Source organism: Scyliorhinus torazame, chromosome 9, assembly GCF_047496885.1.
Source record: "Scyliorhinus torazame isolate Kashiwa2021f chromosome 9, sScyTor2.1, whole genome shotgun sequence".
In the NCBI taxonomy this organism is placed as follows: Eukaryota; Metazoa; Chordata; class Chondrichthyes; order Carcharhiniformes; family Scyliorhinidae; genus Scyliorhinus; species Scyliorhinus torazame.
The window spans coordinates 1,972,168-1,991,155 of NC_092715.1; the positions used below are offsets into that span (position 1 = coordinate 1,972,168).

At 47.7% G+C, this 18,988-nt stretch overlaps 1 protein-coding gene across 3 annotated transcripts in view; it reads left to right on the forward strand.

The window, feature by feature from the left end:
* The window catches only part of LOC140429045 (nipped-B-like protein), an 817,118-nt gene that overhangs the window by 53,886 nt on the left and 744,244 nt on the right, over positions 1-18,988 (forward strand). The gene's annotated exons all lie outside the window — the stretch shown is intronic.

An 18,988-nucleotide genomic window follows, 5' to 3' on the forward strand; every position in this document is an offset into this window, starting at 1 on the left:
TGAGGCCCACCCTAGGGTAGAACGTTTAAGTTAGTTTTATGCCAAACCCAGGAGAAGCTGGATAGGATAAGAGAGCTGCAGGGAGTAGACTTCCTAAAAGAACAAAAGTCCAGAAACCAGAGATATGGGACAAAAGTATAAGACTGCTAAGTTAAAACAACAAAGGACAAGAAGAAAGGTCCTGTTGGGTGAAATTAAAGTAAAAAGCAGAGAAAGTGCTCTGGGTTAAAGAGAGCTGCAATAAACAGATCTAAAGTCAGCTGGTTGAGATGCCAGACATCTGAGGTAAATCAGAAATTAGAGACATCATAATGCAGCACTTGAAGTAGTCCTGTCCCGTTTGTGTGGAAGCTTGAATGCATGTGGCAATCCAAAACAGAGGAACACTAAAAGGAGAGTTTGTAATTCTGGAAGTGGATTCTTGGTGAAGGCATCAGAGAGAAAATGTTTTGGAGAAGATTCCAAGCATGTTTTTTGAGAGTGGAGTGTTCTGAGTTTCAGGGAGAACAGTTGGCTCAGTGTGACCGGCATCTGATGAGAAATCCACAAGTTGCATTGGGTAGCATCTATCATTGCTTTCAGAGTGTGGTGTGTCTGACCACATTTTGCCTATTGACAGCGTACCCAGAGCATTAAAATACAAGATATATTTTGTAACTTGTGTAATCCGCACAAATCTGTGTACGTCGGTAAGGGATAGCTGGATAAATCTGCTTGGACAATCCCTGTACCGGCTGAGTTATTCACAAAGGCCCGCCTTCTCAACCTTGCCCCTGGCCTGTGGTGGTGATCCTTTGGTTAAATTGCTACCAGTCAGCTCTCTTCTCTCTCTCTCTCTGTCTCTCTCTCTCTGTCTCTCTCTCTCTGTCTCTCTCTCTCTGTCTCTCTCTCTCTGTCTCTCTCTCTGTCTCTCTCTCTCTGTCTCTCTCTCTCTCTGTCTCTCTCTCTGTCTCTCTCTCTGTCTCTCTCTCTGTCTGTCTCTCTGTCTCTCTCTCTGTCTGTCTCTCTCTCTCTCTCTCTCTCTCTCTCTCTCCCCCCCCCCCCCCCCCCCCCCCCCCCCGCCCCGCCCCAAGGGGAGCTATGGTCATCTGGGACAACGGCGACTTTATTTATTTTTTTAGAACGGAGGTGAACGAGTAGTGTATTATTCAATAATCTTGTTTAATAAAGGTTTGTTCTTTTGTTAAAGTTAATTGGCCGTCTTGCGACTGTCCATGTCTCTAAACAAAACACAAGTTGTAATTATTGAGGTGGAATTCCACTCTGGCACCTGACTGCCCAGTAGTAACATCAGCTGGGATTGTAACGCCATGTTCTTATTGAGTGCTGGAACCGTTTTGAGGTCTGCTGCTCTCATTCTTATGGTTCTTTGCTAAGAGCTGCTGAATTTTTATGAATGGGTTAAGAAGATCTTGTGAAGTAAAATGGATAGGTCATTCCATTCCCCACTGATTTTTGTTATGTTTATGTAAATTGTTTTCTGTTGAAAACCAAATGTCCACCTTGCTCTCTGCCACAGAGCCACTCACTCACCTACCCTTTTCCAACTGTATTAAATAGCAATTTTAATACTTTACCAAACTTTAGCAATTACTGATCAAGTAACACTAATCTTTGAGCAAACTGAAATGATGATCTAGACTGGAGAATGTCATTACATTAGCCCCTCAGGTTGCTGGTTCATGAAGAGCAAGTGTGCTGTAACCCGAGTCCAGTTCGAGTCACTGAAATTAATTGTTTGCAAAATATTGGGATGTTAATGACATGGTTAGGATTGTATTTTTCAACCGAAATAGGTAGGTGACTACAGTCTTTAAAACTTCTGTGTGGGAGAAGCAGGATTGGTGCAGCATAGTGTTAGATAGGAAGACAGATGTGAGACATCCTTTATGCGTTTTGCGCCTAAAGCTACTTTGACATTGATATTGGAGAGCTTGTGCTGCTGAATGCATGAGAGATTGGCAGGTTTGCGAGGACAGGATGTTGGAAAAACCACCTCTACTGACGGCCTAAAAGAGCAAGCAATTGGAGTGATGTTCGCTCCCGACTTCATGGATTTTGACTGAATGAGTTAGGATGAAGACTGTATTTGCCTTTGCAGGAAAGATATTAGCTTTCAATAAATTGAACTAAGTTGTGTACAGGAGTGGGCCTTCAGCCACTGGATTTCTTGACAAAAGTGAGTGCACAGGAGCACCCTGTTGCGGAATAGTAACTGATCACTTAAAAGTTAAATTGAGCCATGAATGGGGTGGGGGATTCGGCCGGAGTGAGGTGCTGTTTCAGAGGGTTGGTGCAGATTCAATGGGCCGAACGGCTGTCTTCTGCATTTTAGGAATTCTAAATCTGTCATGGCCATAATGTTTCAGTGGTTTAAAACCAATCAAAGACTTGTGAAGTTTAATTAGGGGTGGCAATAAATGCTGGCCCAGTCAGTGACCCCCACATACCATGAACGAATACAAAAAACTATGATGCCAAGCGACGCAGCAGCCAATTTGCGCACAGCAAAATGGCTGAACAGCAATGTGATAATGACCAGATAATCTATTTTTCTGGCAATTGATGGATAAATATTGGGCAGGACTTTGAGAAACTCACTGCAGAGAGTAGCAATAGAAGGCTGCTTTTCTGATTGGAGGGATGTGACTAGTGGTGTTTCGCAGGGATCAGTGCTGGGACCTTTGCTGTTCGTAGTATATATAAAATGATTTGGAGGAAAACCTAACTGGTCTGATTAGTAAGTTTGCAGACGACACAAAGGTTGGTGGAATTGCGGATAGCGATGAGGACTGTCAGAGGATACAGCAGGATTTAGATCGTTTGGAGACTTGGGCGGAGAGATGGCAGATGGAGTTTATTATAGAATAGGCACTGTGTATTATAGAATTTACAGTGCAGCAGGAGGCCATTCGGCCCATCGAGTCTGCACTGGCTCTTGGAAAGAGCACCCTACCCAAGCCCACACTTCCACCCTATCCCCATAACCCAGTAAACCCACCCAACTCTAAGGGCAATTTAGCATGGCCAATCCACCTAACCCGCACATCTTTGGACTGTGGGAGGAAACCGGAGCACCCGGAGGAAACCCACTCACACACTGGGAGAACGTGCAGACTTCGCACAGACAGTGACCCAAGCCGGAAATCGAACCTGGGACCTGGAGCTGTGAAGCAATTGTGCTAACCACTATGCTACCGTGCTGCCGAATCCGGACAAATGTGAGGTACTGCATTTTGGAAGGTCTAATGCAGGTAAGGAATATACAGTGAATGGTAGAACCCTCAAGAGTATTGAAAGTCAGAGAGATCTAGGTGTACAGGTTCACAGGTCACTGAAAGGGCCAACACGGGTGGAGAAGGTAGTCAAGAAGGCATACGGCATGCTTGCCTTCTTTGGCCGGGGCATTGAGTATAAGAATTGGCAAGTCATGTTGCAGCTGTATATAACCTTAGTTAGGCCACACTTGGAGTATAGTGTTCAATTCTGGTCGCCACACTACCAGAAGGATGTGGAGGCTTTAGAGAGGGTGCAGAAGAGATTTACCAGGATGTTGCCTGGTATGGAGGGCATTAGCTGTGAGGAGCGGTTGAATAAACTCGGTTTGTTCTCACTGGAACGACGGAGGTTGAGGGGCGACCTGATAGAGGTATACAAAATTATGAGGGGCATAGACAGAGTAGATAGTCAGAGGCTATTCCCCGGGGTAGAGGGGTCAATTACCCTTTTTCCCAGGGTAGAGGGGCAAGGTTTAGAAATGAAATGAAAATCACTTATTGTCACAAGTAGGCTTCAAATGAAGTTACTGTGAAAAGCCCCTAGTCGCCACATTCCGGCGCCTGTTCGGGGAGGAGATGTACGAGGCATGTTTTTTACACTAGGGTAGTGGGTGCCTGGAACCCGCTGCCGGAGGAGACGGTGAAAGCAGGGACGATAGTGACGTTTAAGGGGCATCTTGACAAATACATGAATAGGATGGGAATAGAGGGATATGGACCCCGGAATGCAGAAGATTTTAGTTTGTGCGGGCAGCATGGTCAGCACAGGCGTAGAGGGCCGAAGGGCCGAATCGAATCCAGATCCCTGGAGCTATGAGGCAGCAGTGTTAATTACTGTGCCACTGTGTCGCTATAAGAGTTCAATATGGGTTCACTGGACTATTCCTTGGCATGAGGTAATTGTCCATGAGGAGAGAATGAGTAGACTCTGCCTATACTCGGGTTTGGAAAAATGAGAGCTGATATCATTAGAACACAATATTCTTAATGAGATTAACAGCGTACATGCTAGGATGTTTCTGCTGAAAGTCTAGAAACCAAGGATCACAGTCAATAAAGGGTCGGCCTTTTAGGAAGTGTTGTGAATCTTTCGAATAGTTTACCTCGAGGCTGTGGGTGCTCAGTTGCTGACTCAACTCATTAGATTGATTTCTTGGATGTGAGGTTTGCCCTATGATAAGTTGAGTAGAATGGACCTATACTGTCTTGTTTACAGAAGAGTAAGAAGTCTTACAACACCAGGTTAAAGTCCAACAGGTCCAACAGACTTGATTAGGGAACTTAAGGTGAAGGAAGCCTTAGGGAGCAGTGACCACAATATGATAGAATTTACCCTGCAGTTTGAGGGAGAGAAGCTGCAATCTGATGTAATGGTATTACAATTAAATAAGGGTAACTACAAAGACATGAGGGAGGAGCTGGTCAGAGTTGATTGGAAAAGGAGTCTAGCAGTTATTGGGGGTTATTCGGGAGGCACAGCAGAAATTCATCCCAGGGAGGAGGAAACATGCGAAGGGGAGGACAAGGCATCCGTGGCTGACGAGGGAAGTCAAAGACAGCATAAACGCTAAAGAAAAAGCATACAAAGTGGCGAGCATTAGTGGGAAGCCAGAGGATTCGGAAGCTTTTAAAAGCGAGCAGTGGACAACTACAAAAGCAATTAGGGAGGAGACAATGAAGGATGAGTGTGAGCTAGCTAGCAATATAAAGGAAGTTAGGAAGAGTTTTAAAAAAAATGTATAAAAGGTAAGAGAGTAGCAAAAATAGACTGGACCACTGGAAAATGTGGCTGGAGAAGTAATAATAGGAAACAAAGAAATGGCAGAGGAACTGAATAGTTACTTTGCATCAGTCTTCACGGTGGAAGACATGTGGGATGCCAGAGCACCAGGAGAATCGGGGGCAGAGGTGAGTGTAGTGACCATCACGAAGGAGAAGGTTCTGGGGAAACTGAAAGGTCTGAAGGTGGATAAATCACCTGGATGGACTACACCCCAGGGTTCTAAAATAAATAGCTGTGGAGATTGTGGAGGCATTGGTGATCTTTCAGGAATCACTGGAAGCAGGAAGGGTCCCAGAGGACTGTAAAGTAGCTAATGTAAGACCCATGTTTAAGAAGAAAGGGAGGGAGGCAGAAGATGGGGAATTATAGGCCGATTAGAACAAACCAAGAACAAAGAAATGTACAGCACAGGAACAGGCCCTTCGGCCCTCCAAGCCCGTGCCGACCATGCTGCCCGACTAAACTACAATTTTCTACACTTCCTGGGTCCGTATACCTCTATTCCCATCCTATTCATGTATTTGTCAAGATGCCCCTTAAATGTCACTATCGTCCCTGCTTCCACCACCACCTCCGGTAGCAAGTTCCAGGCACCCACTACCCTCTGTGTAAAAAAATAAAAATAAAAAAATAAAAAAAAAATAACTTGCCTCGTACATCTACTCTAAACCTTGCCCCTCTCACCTTAAACACATGCCCCCTAGTAATTGACCCCTCTACCCCGGGGAAAAGCCTCTGACTATCCACTCTGTCTATGCCCCTCATAATTTTGTAGACCTCTATCAGGTCGCCCCTCAACCTCCTTCGATCCAGTGAGAACAGACTGAGTTTATTCAACCGCTCCTCATAGCTAATGCCCTCCATACCAGGCAACATTCTGGTAAATCTCTTCTGCACCCTCTCTAAAGCCTCCACATCCTTCTGGTAGTGTGGCGACCAGAATTGAACACTATACTCCAAGTGTGGCCTAACTAAGGTTCTATACAGCTGCAACATGACTTGCCAATTCTTATACTCAATGCCCCGGCCAATGAAGGCAAGCATGCCGTATGCCTTCTTGACTACCTTCTCCAACTGTGTTGCCCCTTTCAGTGACCTGTGGACCTGTACTCATAGATCTCTTTGACTTTCAATACTCTTGAGGGTTCTACCATTCACTGTATATTCCCTACCTGCATTAGACCTTCCAAAATGCATTACCTCACATTTGTCCGGATTAAACTCCATCTGCAATCTCTCCGCCCAAGCCTCCAAACAATCCAAATCCTGCTGTATCCTCTGACAGTCCTCATCGCTATCTGCAATTCCACCAACCTTTGTGTCGTCTGCAAACTTACTAATCAGACCAGTTACATTTTCCTCCAAATCATTTATATATACTACAAACAGCAAAGGTCCCAGCACTGATCCCTGTGGAACACCACTGGTCACAGCCCTCCAATTAGAAAAGCATCCCTCCATTGCTACCCTCTGCCTTCTATGGCCTAGCCAGTTCTGTATCCACCTTGCCAGTTCACCCCTGATCCCGTGTGACTTCACCTTTTGTACTAGTCTACCATGAGGGACCTTGTCAAGGGCCTTACTGAAGTCCATATAGAAGTCCAGTTAAGAAGGCAAATATAATGTTAGCATTCATGTCGAGAGGGCTAGAACACAAGACCCAGGGATGTACTTCTGAGGCTGTATAAGGCTCTGGTCAGACCCCATTCGGAGTATTGTGAGGAGTTCTGGGCCCCGTATCTAAGGAAGAATGTGCTGGCCATGGAAAGGATCCAGAGGAGGTTCACAAGAATGGTCCCTGGAATGAAGAGATTGTCGTATGAGGAACGGGTGAGGACTCTGGGTCTGCACTCGTCTGAGTTTAAATTTAAAATTTAAATCATCTTTATTGTCACAAGTAGGCTTAGATTAACACAGCAATGAAGTTACTGTGAAAAGCCCCGAGTCGCCACACGCCGGCGCCTCGGGTACACTGAGGGAGAATTCAGAATTCTCAGCTGGTACGGGAATTGAATCCACGCTGCTGCCCTTGTTCTGCATCACAAACTAGCTGTCTAGCCCACAGCTAGCTAACCAAGCAGTTTTGAAGGATGAGGGGGGATCTTATTGAAACTTACAGGACACTGTGAGTCCTGGATAGAGTTGATGTGGGGAGGATGTTTCCACTTGTCAGAGAAACTAGAAGCAGAGGACACAATCTCCGACTTGAGGGAAGATCCTCTAAAACAAGAGGTGAGGAGGAATTCCTTCAGCGAGAGTGGTGAATCTGTGTAAATCTTTGCCACAGAAGGCTGTGGAGGCCAAATCACAGAGTCTTTAAGACAGAGATAGATAGGTTCTTGATTAATAAGGGGGTCAAGGGTTAAGGCAGGAGAACGGAGATGAGAAAGATAATAACAATAATCGCTTATTATCACAAGTAGGCCTCAATGAAGTTACTGTGAAAAGCCCCTAGTCGCCACGTTCCGGCGCCTGTTCTGGGAGGCTGGTATGGGAATTGAACCCGCACTGCTGGTCTTGTTCTACATTACAAGCCAGCTGTTTAGCCCACTGTGCTAAACCAGCCCCACATCAGCCATAATTGAGTGGCAGAGCAGACTCGATGGGCTGAAGAGCCTATTTCTGCTCCTAAAACTAGGGTCTTATAAATCTAGTGGATTCTGTTTTTAAATTTAGAATTCCCAATTCATATTTTTCCCAATTATGGGGCAATTTAACGTGGCCAATCCACCTACGCTGCACATCTTTTGGGATGTGGGGGCGAAGCCCACGCAAACATGGGGAGAATGTGCAAACTCCACACAGACAGTGACCCAGAGCCGGGATCGAACCTGAGACATTGGCACCGTGAGGCAGCAGGGCTAACCCACTGCGCCATCGTGCTGCCCCAGTGGATCTTTAGTGTTGGCATAAAGAATAGTTTTTGAATATTTGTATCAAATAATTTGCCCCATCATTTTGCTACATTTAACTCCATTAGGGCAGCACGGTAGCACAATTGTTAGCACAGTTGCTTCACAGCATCAGGGTCCCAGGTTCAATTCCAGCTTGGGTCACTGTCTGTGCGGAGTCTGCATGTTCTCCCCGTGTCAGTGTGGGTTTCTTCCGGGTGCTCCGGTTTTCTCCCACAGTCCAAAGATGTGCAGGTTAGGTGGATTGCCTATAATAAATTGCCCTTCGTGTCCAAAAAGGTTTGGTGTGGTTACTCGGTTACGGGTATAGGGTGAAGGTGTGGGCTTAAGTGGGGTGAACTTTCCTAGGGCTGGTGCGGACACGATGGGCCGAATGGCCTCCTTCTGCATTGTAGATTCTGAGACTCTCTGGCTCTAACTGAACTACCCTTTCTCAGCAACCCCATAAAACCTATGCAACCCCACCCACTCCCTTTGGCATCCGTCGCCCGCCCCTCCCCAATCTCTCCAGCCAGGGTAACCTTGTTGATGTACTCCCCTCACATTATGCTGTCTCCCCCCCCCCCCCAATCAACTTTCTGCAAGTCACCGCTCCCAACTATCCGCCCAATGCAGATCCACCCACCAACTCCTGATCCCTCACATCAATTTAGGTTGTTTGTTGAGCTCCCCTGACAAAATCACCCACTAACTGATAAACACATGTTATAGATATAACAAGGCAATGTTGTAAATTCACTGCTGTAAGAAAAGTAGTGACATCCAATATCTTTCAGCATGTGGAACTTGCAATGCTTCACCATTTAAACAACCCGCAAGATCAGCAGGTCTGACAGCACCTGTAAGGAGAGAAAGCAGAGTTAACATTGAATCCTTTTGATTCTTTGTCAGAACTGAAGAGGGGGCCTGGGAAGGGGCCATACTGGACCTGGTATTGGGGAATGATCCCGGCCAGGTTGTTAAAGTTTAAGTCGGTGATTACTTTGGATAAGGAAAGGTTGATTAGAGTGCAGGACAGACTGTGAAAATGAGGGATATAAATGGCAAGATTAGGGAACCATGGATGATGGGTGGAATTGTGAGACTAGCTAAGATGAAAAAGGAAGCATGCACAAGATCTAGGCGATTTAAATCTGATGAAGCTTTAGAGGAATATCGGGAAAGTAGGACAAATCTCAAACGCGCAATAAAGAGGGCTAAAAGGGGTCATGAAATATCTTTGGCTAACAGGGTTAAGGAAAATCCCAAAGCTTTTATTCGTATGTAAGGAGCAAGAGGGTAACTGGAGAAAGGATTGGCCCACTCAAAGACAAAAGAGGGAATTTATGCGTGAAGTCAGAGGAAATGGGTGAGATTTGCATCGGTATTCACCAAGGAGAGGGACATGACGGATGTTGAGGCTAAGGATGGATGTTTAAATACTCTAGGTCAAGTCGGCATAAGGAAGGCGGAAGCTTTGGGTATTCTAAAAGGCATTAAGGTGGACAAGTCCCCAGGTCCGGATGGGATCTATCCCAGGTTACTGAGGGAAGCGAGGGAAGAAATAGCTGGGGCCTGAACAGATTTCTTTGCAGCATCCTTGAGCACGGGTGAAGTCCCGGAGGACTGGAGAATTGCTAATGTTGTCCCTTTGTTTAAGAAGGGTGGCAGGGATAATCCAGGGAATTGTATGAAATGAAATGAAAATCGCTTATTGTTACAAGTAGGCTTCAAATGAAGTTACTGTGAAAAGCCCCTAGTCGCCACATTATGGCCCCTGTTCAGGGAGGCTGTTACGGGAATTGAACCGTGCAGCAGGCCTGCCTTGGTCTGCTTTCAAAGCCAGCGATTTAGCCCTGTGCTAAACAGCCCCTTATAGACCTGTGAGCTTGACGTCAGTGGTAGGCAAACTGTTGGAGAAGATAGAGGGATAGGATCTATTCACATTTGGAAGAAAATAGACTTATCAGTGATTGGCAGCATGGTTTTGTGCAGGGAAGGTCATGTCTTACAAACCTAATAGAATTCTTTGAGGAAGTGATAACGTTAATTGATGAGGGAAGGGCTGTAGATGTCATATACATGGACTTCAGTAAGGCGTTTGATAAAGTTTCCCATGGCAGGTTGATGGAAAAAGTGAAGTCGTATGGGATTCAGGGTGTACTAGCTAGATGGATAAAGAACTGGCTGGGCAACAGGAGACGGAGTAGTGGTGGAAGGGAGTGTCTCAAAATGGAGAAAGGGGACTAGTGGTGTTCCACAGGGATCCGTGCTCGGACCACTGTTGTTTGTGATATACATAAATGATCTGGACGAAAGGTATAGGTGGTCTGATTAGCAAGTTTGCAGATGATACTAAAATTGGTGGAGTTGCAGATAGCGAGGAGGACTGTCAGAGAATACAGCAAAATATAAATAGATTGGAGAGTTGGACAGAGAAATGGCAGATGGAGTTCAATCCAGGCAAATGCGAGGTGATGCATTTTGGGAGATCTAATTCAAGAGCGAATTATACGGTCAATGGAAGAGTCCTGGGGAAAATTGATGTACAGAGAGATCTGGGAGTTCAGGTCCATTGTATCCTGAAGGTGGCAACGCAGGTCGATAGTGGTCAAGAAGGCATACAGCATGCTTGCCTTCATCGGACGGGGTATTGAGTACAAGAGTCGGCAGGTCATGTTACAGTTGTATAGGACTTTGGTTAGGCCACATTTGGAATACTGCGTGCAGTTCTGGTCGCCACGTTACCAGAAGGATGTGGATGCTTTAGAGAGGGTGCAGAGGAGGTTCACCAGGATGTTGCCTGGTATGGAGGGTGCTAGCTATGAAGAAAGGTTGAGTAGATTAGGATTGTTTTCGTTGGAAAGACGGAGGTTGAGGGGGGACCTGATTGAGGTCTACAAAATTGAGGTATGGACTGGGTGGATAGCAACAAGCTTTTTCCAAGAGTGGGGGTGTCACTTACAGGGGGTCACGATTTCAAGGTGAGAGGGGGAAAGTTTAAGGGAGATGTGCGTGGAAAGTTTTTTTTACGCAGAGGGTGATGGGTGCCTGGAACGCTTTGCCAACGGAGGTGGTAGAGGCGGGCACAATAGCATCATTTAAGATGCATCTAGACAGATATATGAACGGGCGGGGAACAGAGGGAAGTAGATCCTTGGAAAATAGGTGACAGGTTCGGCGCAGGCTGGGAGGGCCGAAGGGCCTGTTCCTGTGCTGTAATTTTCTTTGTTCTTTGTGTGTGCACAACGTGCCCAAATGGAAGTTGAGATGCTGCTCCTCCAGCTTGCCCCAGGTTTCACTGCAGCACTGCTCCCATGTCCACATGTCTGTCCTTGGCCTGCTGTGATGCGCCAGTGACGCCCAGGGCAAGGAGGAGTAGGATGTAAATTTCCTGTTGGGCATGTTGCAGCCCTGAGGACCCGATGAATTTGGCAGCTGTAGATTGTGACCTTTCTCCTCCATAGTAAACCCCTTTTTGAAAATACCCCATACATGTGTTACCTCAATGCAACACTGCCACTCCCACATCAGGCCATCTATCTTTTGCTCTGAACGTTGCTGCATTTTGTTGCAATCTCTCTCCGCTACACTTGAAAATCTAACACATTCTCACTCCCTTCAGTTCTGATGAAGAGCCAAAATGATTCGAAATGTTAACTCTGCTTTCTCTCCTTACACATGCCGAGTTCTGCCAGCATCCTCTGTTCTTATTCCTGATTCTAGCATCCACAGTATTTTGCTTCCTATGAAGAAGTTAGATTTATTCTATTTATCAATGTACTGTAATTTCTAAAAAATCAGCAACGGGTTATGTAGATTAAACATCGATCACCAAAAGTAGGTGCAGATTCCAGCAGTTTAAGTGTATCAAAAAGGCACGAGATCAATGGCGAGGTAATTTGCTTTAGTGGAGTTGATTGATAGAAAAATGTAGTCAGGACTGTGAATGCACATCCCTCCTCTTTGACTGATACTTTTGCATCCACCTGATCAGACAGAGCTTTCATTCATGAATTGGTCAGAATGTTGAGTGTACAGCACTCCCTCAGTGAAGAGTCAGCCTGAATCATGCTCAGTCTCTGGAGTGTTGTTGAACCTATTAATTTATGTCAGAGATACTTAATGCTGACAGTAACAATTACGAGGAATTTTCTGAAGCTGCAAAGAGAGCGAGAGAGATGGAGCCTGTATCTTCAGTGTGTAATGTCTTGGATTTTAGACGTTACATTTTTACTACATTGGCAATATAAAAAATCTAAACTAGATCCAAGTGCTTAGAGGCTACCACGTCAGGTAAAGCATTCAACAACAAAAGCAAAGATTCTTTATTGTAATCATCTTTATTATCACAAGTAGGCTTAAATTAATTGAGGGCAGCACGGTAGCATTGTGGATAGCACAATTGCTTCACAGCTCCAGGGTCCCAGGTTCGATTCCGGCTTGGGTCACTGTCTGTGCGGAGTCTGCAAATCCTCCCTGTGTGTGCGTGGGTTTCCTCCGGGTGCTCCGGTTTCCTCCCACAGTCCAAAGATGTGCAGGTTAGGTGGATTGGCCATGATAAATTGCCCTTAGTGTCCAAAATTGCCCTTAGTGTTGGGTGGGGTTACTGGGTTATGGGGATAGGGTGGAGGTGTTGACCTTGGGTAGGGTGCTCTTTCCAAGAGCCGGTGCAGACTCGATGGGCCGAATGGCCTCCTTCTGCACTGTAAATTCTATGATAATCTATGAACACTGCAATGCAGTTACTGTGAAAACCCCCTAGTCGCCACATTCCGGCGCCTGTTCGGGTACACAGAGGGAGAATTCAGAATGTCTAATTCACCTAACAGCATGTCTTTCGGGACTTGTGGGAGGAAACCGGAGCACCCAGAGGAAACCCACGCAGACGCGGGGAGAAAGTGCGACTCCTCATAGTGACCCAAGCCGAGAATCAAACCCGGGACCCTGCCGTTGAAGTAATTGACACCATTAAAGACGGTTGGGCCGAGGACACTACCTCGAGGAACTCCCCTGTGCGATCTCCTGGAACAAGATGACTGACCTCCAACAACCAAAACCGTCTTACCTGGATTCCTTTATGCAACAGTCAAAATTAAAATCAGCATTGCTCAATGGGCCAGAAAACTTGAAAGGGAAGTGATGTTTAATCAACTTATTGGAGTTATTTGAAGGATTCACATGTGCTGTGGATAAAGGGGGACAATGGGTGTACTTATCTTAAATTTCCAGAAGGCATTTGATAAGGTGCAACATCAAAGGTTATTGCAGAAAATAAAGGCTCATGGCGTAGAGGGTAACATATAGCCATGGATTGAAAATGGCTGGCTGAGAGGAAACCGTTGGCATAGATGGCAGGATGTGAAAGGCATGTGCCACAGGGATAAATGCTGAGGACTCAAATGACTTGGACAAAGGGACTCAAGGGTAGGGTTCCTAAATTTGCTTTCCCAAATAAGTCCCATATGAGAAAGGGGTAAATTCTAGGGTTCCTTCACCTTAAGTTCCCTAATCAAATCTGCCTCATACACATCACCAAATCCAGAATTGCCTGTTCCCTAGTAGGCTGTGTCACAAGCTGCTCCAAAAAACCTTCTCTTAGATATTCCATAAATTCCTTTTCTTGGGATCCACTACCAACTTGATTTTCCCAGTCCACCTGCATATTGAGGTCCCCCATGATTATTGTAATATTGCCATTTTACATGCCTTTTCTATTTCTGATTTATTTTCTGTCCCACATCCTGATTAATGCTAAGGGGCCTGTACATAACTCCCATCAGGGTCATTTTACCTTTGCGGTTCCTCAACTTTCCCACAGAAATTCTATGCTATCCGACCCTATATCGCTCGTTGCTATCGATTTAACTTAATTCCTTACTAACAATGCAACCCCGCCCCCTTTGCCCACTTGCCTGCCCTTTCGAAAGAACACCTATCCTTGGATATTTAGATGTCAGCCCTCATCCCCTTGCAGCCATGTCTCTGATTCCCACAACTTCGTACCAGCCAATTCAATGTGTGCAACAAACTCATTTATCTTGTTCCGTATACTGCGCACATTTAGATACAACCTTCGTTGACCACCCCTCCTACTCCTAGTTGCCCCCTTATCTGCTGTGCCAGAAGTTACATTCCTGCCGCTTTCTATTCTACTCTGTTCTATTAAGTGTTCTGGAAACTTTACTAATCTGAGCCCTCTGCCTCTTTAACTCATTAAAAGTCCTCATCATTAACTTGCACACTCACCTTCTTTAACTTTAGTTTTCTGATTTTCCGTACAACTGAACACCCCCCCCCCCCCCCCCCCCCAACCCACCTCTCTCTCTCTCTCTCTCTCTCACTTTAAAAAAAAAAAAAAAAAATTTTTAGAGTACCCAATTCATTTTTTTCCAATAAAGGGGCAATTTAGCGTGGCCAATCCACCTCCCCTGCACATCTTTGGGTTGTGGGGGGAAATCCATGCGAGCATGGGGAGAATGTGCAAACTCCGCACAGATTGTGACCCAGAGCCGGGATCGAACCTGAGACCTCAGCGCCGTGAGGCAGCAATGCTAACCACTGTGCCACCGTGCTGCCCAACACACACACACACACATGAAAAAGTTTCAGAAAAGAATTTGAAGAATGCATCGGACATTTCTTTAACAGGACAAGTCCATACCCTTGGGTATTGTTACAATGCTATAATTAATCCTAAACAAGGTTTTTTTGCATGAGACAAGATTAATAGTTGTGAAACTATTTGATAGATGCTGAAATTACATGCAGATGGGCAAGGACAGCAGACTTCCCTCCCTCAGATCTTACTGAACTAGTTGGAATATCATACTGATATCAGCTTTTTTTGTCCTGATTTTATTTCGTCAAATTAAATTGAAATTCTCAACTAGCATGTTGAGATTTGAACTCATTCTCTGGATTATTCATTCAGGACTCCTGAATCATTATGCAAGCTAGAAAAATGAAATTTAAAAACAAATTGCCAGAAAATCTCCGCAGAGGAGGCAGTGTTAGGAGATAGAGGAAGGGAAGGCAAACACTTCACATTGATATTGATGCTCGTTTGTTGACACCACAACTGCAGAGGGCGCACTCACTACACCTGCATTCACAGTGCCTGTGGCAACTCTGTCAGCAGGCATTTCCATTCTTAATATTGAGGAGTGTAAAAATATTTTAACAAGTTCAACATTGATGTTTCTCTGATTTGCTGTGATCACACCCTGACAAGCTTTATACTGAGGTATTAGCTTAAGGTAAGAGCACATAATTAAGCAAACTGGGTAAGCAAGAATGTGGGGTTCAAGTTGCAATCAGATCAGCCATGATCTAATTGAATGGGGAGCGGGGCCGAGTGGCCTACTCCTCCTAGTTAGTATGTACCATGGTTCAGGATTGTAAATTTTACGATGTTGATTCCAAAACATGGTCCCCAAGACCTTGGGATTGCATGTAATAAAATTTAAATTTGACCTCTGTACAGGACCTTAGTGAGACCTTATTTGGAATATTGTGTACATTTCTGGTTGCCACACCACCATAAGCACGTGCATGCTTTGGAGATGGTACAGCAATGGTTTACTAGGATGTTGCCTGGTATGGAGCGCATTAGCTACGAAGAGAGGTTAGATAAACTTGGTCTGTTCTCACTGGAACGACCGAGGTTGAGAGGTGACCTGATAGGTCTACAAGATTGAGTGGCATGGACAGAGTGGATAGTCAGATGCTCTTTCCTAGGGTAAGAGAGTCAAGTACTAGGGGACATAGGTTTAAAGTGCAGAAAAGTTTAGAACAGATGTGCGAGGAAGTTATTTTACACAGAGGGTGGTAAATATATGGAACGCACTGCCTGGGGAGGTGATGGGAGCAGGTACGATAGCGGCATTTAAGGGGCATCTAGACAAATATGAATAGGGTGGGAATGGAAGGAGACGAACTCCATAAGTGCGTACGTTTTTAGTTTAGGGAGGCACCATGGTCGGCACAGGCTTGGAGGGCCGAAGGGCCTGTTCCTGTGCAGTATTGTCCTTTGTTCTTTGAAGAAAATCTTGGGTTGTGCACAGGGAGTCTATCCAAAGGTATTGTGGGTACCAGACTGTTTCCTGGGATGGCGGGACTGACATCTCAGGAGAGATTGAATCAGTTCGGATTGCATTCGCTGCCGTTCAAAAGAATGAGGGGGGTATCTCCTAGAAACCTATAAAATTGTCCACATAGTGTACAACAACTCTTACCAATTTATTTTGATGTACCATAGAAAGCATCCTATTTGGCTGCATCACAGTCTGGTATAGCAACTGATCGGCCCAAGACCATAAGAAACTGCAGAGAGTCATGAACACAGCCCTGTGTTGGAAAAGCAGGTAGCATAATCAAAGACCCCTCCCAGCTGGGTTATTTTCTCATCCAACCTCTTCCATCAGGGATAAGACACAAAAGTCTGAGAACACGCACTAACAGATTCAAAAACCGCTTATTTTCTGCTGTTACCAGACTCCCGCCTCATAGGGTCTGAACTGATCTTATGGACTGAAGTAATCTTTCTACGCATCTTCTCTACAGTTGTAGCTGTCTATACCGTGTACTTCACTCTCTGTCTATACCGGGTACTTCACTCGCTGCCTATACCGTGTACGTCACGCGCTGCCTGTACCGTGTACATCACGCGCTGCCTGTACCGTGTACTTCACGCGCTGCCTGTGCCGTGTACTTCACGCGCTGCCTGTGCCGTGTACTTCACGCGCTGCCTGTGCCGTGTACTTCACGCGCTGCCTGTGCCGTGTACTTCACGCGCTGCCTGTGCCGTGTACTTCACGCGCTGCCTGTGCCGTGTACTTCACGCGCTGCCTGTGCCGTGTACTTCACGCGCTGCCTGTGCCGTGTACTTCACGCGCTGCCTGTGCCGTGTACTTCACGCGCTGCCTGTGCCGTGTACTTCACGCGCTGCCTGTGCCGTGTACTTCACGCGCTGCCTGTGCCGTGTACTTCACGCGCTGCCTGTGCCGTGTACTTCACGCGCTGCCTGTGCCGTGTACTTCACGCGCTGCCTGTGCCGTGTACTTCACGCGCTGCCTGTGCCGTGTACTTCACGCGCTGCCTGTGCCGTGTACTTCACGCGCTGCCTGTGCCGTGTACTTCACGCGCTGCCTGTGCCGTGTACTTCACGCGCTGCCTGTGCCGTGTACTTCACGCGCTGCCTGTGCCGTGTACTTCACGCGCTGCCTGTGCCGTGTACTTCACGCGCTGCCTGTGCCGTGTACTTCACGCGCTGCCTGTGCCGTGTACTTCACGCGCTGCCTGTGCCGTGTACTTCACGCGCTGCCTGTGCCGTGTACTTCACGCGCTGCCTGTGCCGTGTACTTCACGCGCTGCCTGTGCCGTGTACTTCACGCGCTGCCTGTGCCGTGTACTTCACGCGCTGCCTGTGCCGTGTACTTCACGCGCTGCCTGTGCCGTGTACTTCACGCGCTGCCTGTGCCGTGTACTTCACGCGCTGCCTGTGCCGTGTACTTCACGCGCTGCCTGCGCCGTGTACTTCACGCGCTGCCTGCGCCGTGTACTTCACGCGCTGCCTGTGCCGTGTACTTCACGCGCTGCCTGTGCCGTGTACTTCACGCGCTGCCTGTGCCGTGTACTTCACGCGCTGCCTGTGCCGTGTACTTCACGCGCTGCCTGTGCCGTGTACTTCACGCGCTGCCTGTGCCGTGTACTTCACGCGCTGCCTGTGCCGTGTACTTCACGCGCTGCCTGTGCCGTGTACTTCACGCGCTGCCTGTGCCGTGTACTTCACGCGCTGCCTGTGCCGTGTACTTCACGCGCTGCCTGTGCCGTGTACTTCACGCGCTGCCTGTGCCGTGTACTTCACGCGCTGCCTGTGCCGTGTACTTCACGCGCTGCCTGTGCCGTGTACTTCACGCGCTGCCTGTGCCGTGTACTTCACGCGCTGCCTGTGCCGTGTACTTCACGCGCTGCCTGTGCCGTGTACTTCACGCGCTGCCTGTGCCGTGTACTTCACGCGCTGCCTGTGCCGTGTACTTCACGCGCTGCCTGTGCCGTGTACTTCACGCGCTGCCTGTGCCGTGTACTTCACGCGCTGCCTGTGCCGTGTACTTCACGCGCTGCCTGTGCCGTGTACTTCACGCGCTGCCTGTGCCGTGTACTTCACGCGCTGCCTGTGCCGTGTACTTCACGCGCTGCCTGTGCCGTGTACTTCACGCGCTGCCTGTGCCGTGTACTTCACGCGCTGCCTGTGCCGTGTACTTCACGCGCTGCCTGTGCCGTGTACTTCACGCGCTGCCTGTGCCGTGTACTTCACGCGCTGCCTGTGCCGTGTACTTCACGCGCTGCCTGTGCCGTGTACTTCACGCGCTGCCTGTGCCGTGTACTTCACGCGCTGCCTGTGCCGTGTACTTCACGCGCTGCCTGTGCCGTGTACTTCACGCGCTGCCTGTGCCGTGTACTTCACGCGCTGCCTGTGCCGTGTACTTCACGCGCTGCCTGTGCCGTGTACTTCACGCGCTGCCTGTGCCGTGTACTTCACGCGCTGCCTGTGCCGTGTACTTCACGCGCTGCCTGTGCCGTGTACTTCACGCGCTGCCTGTGCCGTGTACTTCACGCGCTGCCTGTGCCGTGTACTTCACGCGCTGCCTGTGCCGTGTACTTCACGCGCTGCCTGTGCCGTGTACTTCACGCGCTGCCTGTGCCGTGTACTTCACGCGCTGCCTGTGCCGTGTACTTCACGCGCTGCCTGTGCCGTGTACTTCACGCGCTGCCTGTGCCGTGTACTTCACGCGCTGCCTGTGCCGTGTACTTCACGCGCTGCCTGTGCCGTGTACTTCACGCGCTGCCTGTGCCGTGTACTTCACGCGCTGCCTGTGCCGTGTACTTCACGCGCTGCCTGTGCCGTGTACTTCACGCGCTGCCTGTGCCGTGTACTTCACGCGCTGCCTGTGCCGTGTACTTCACGCGCTGCCTGTGCCGTGTACTTCACGCGCTGCCTGTGCCGTGTACTTCCATTCTGTATCCTCATGAAT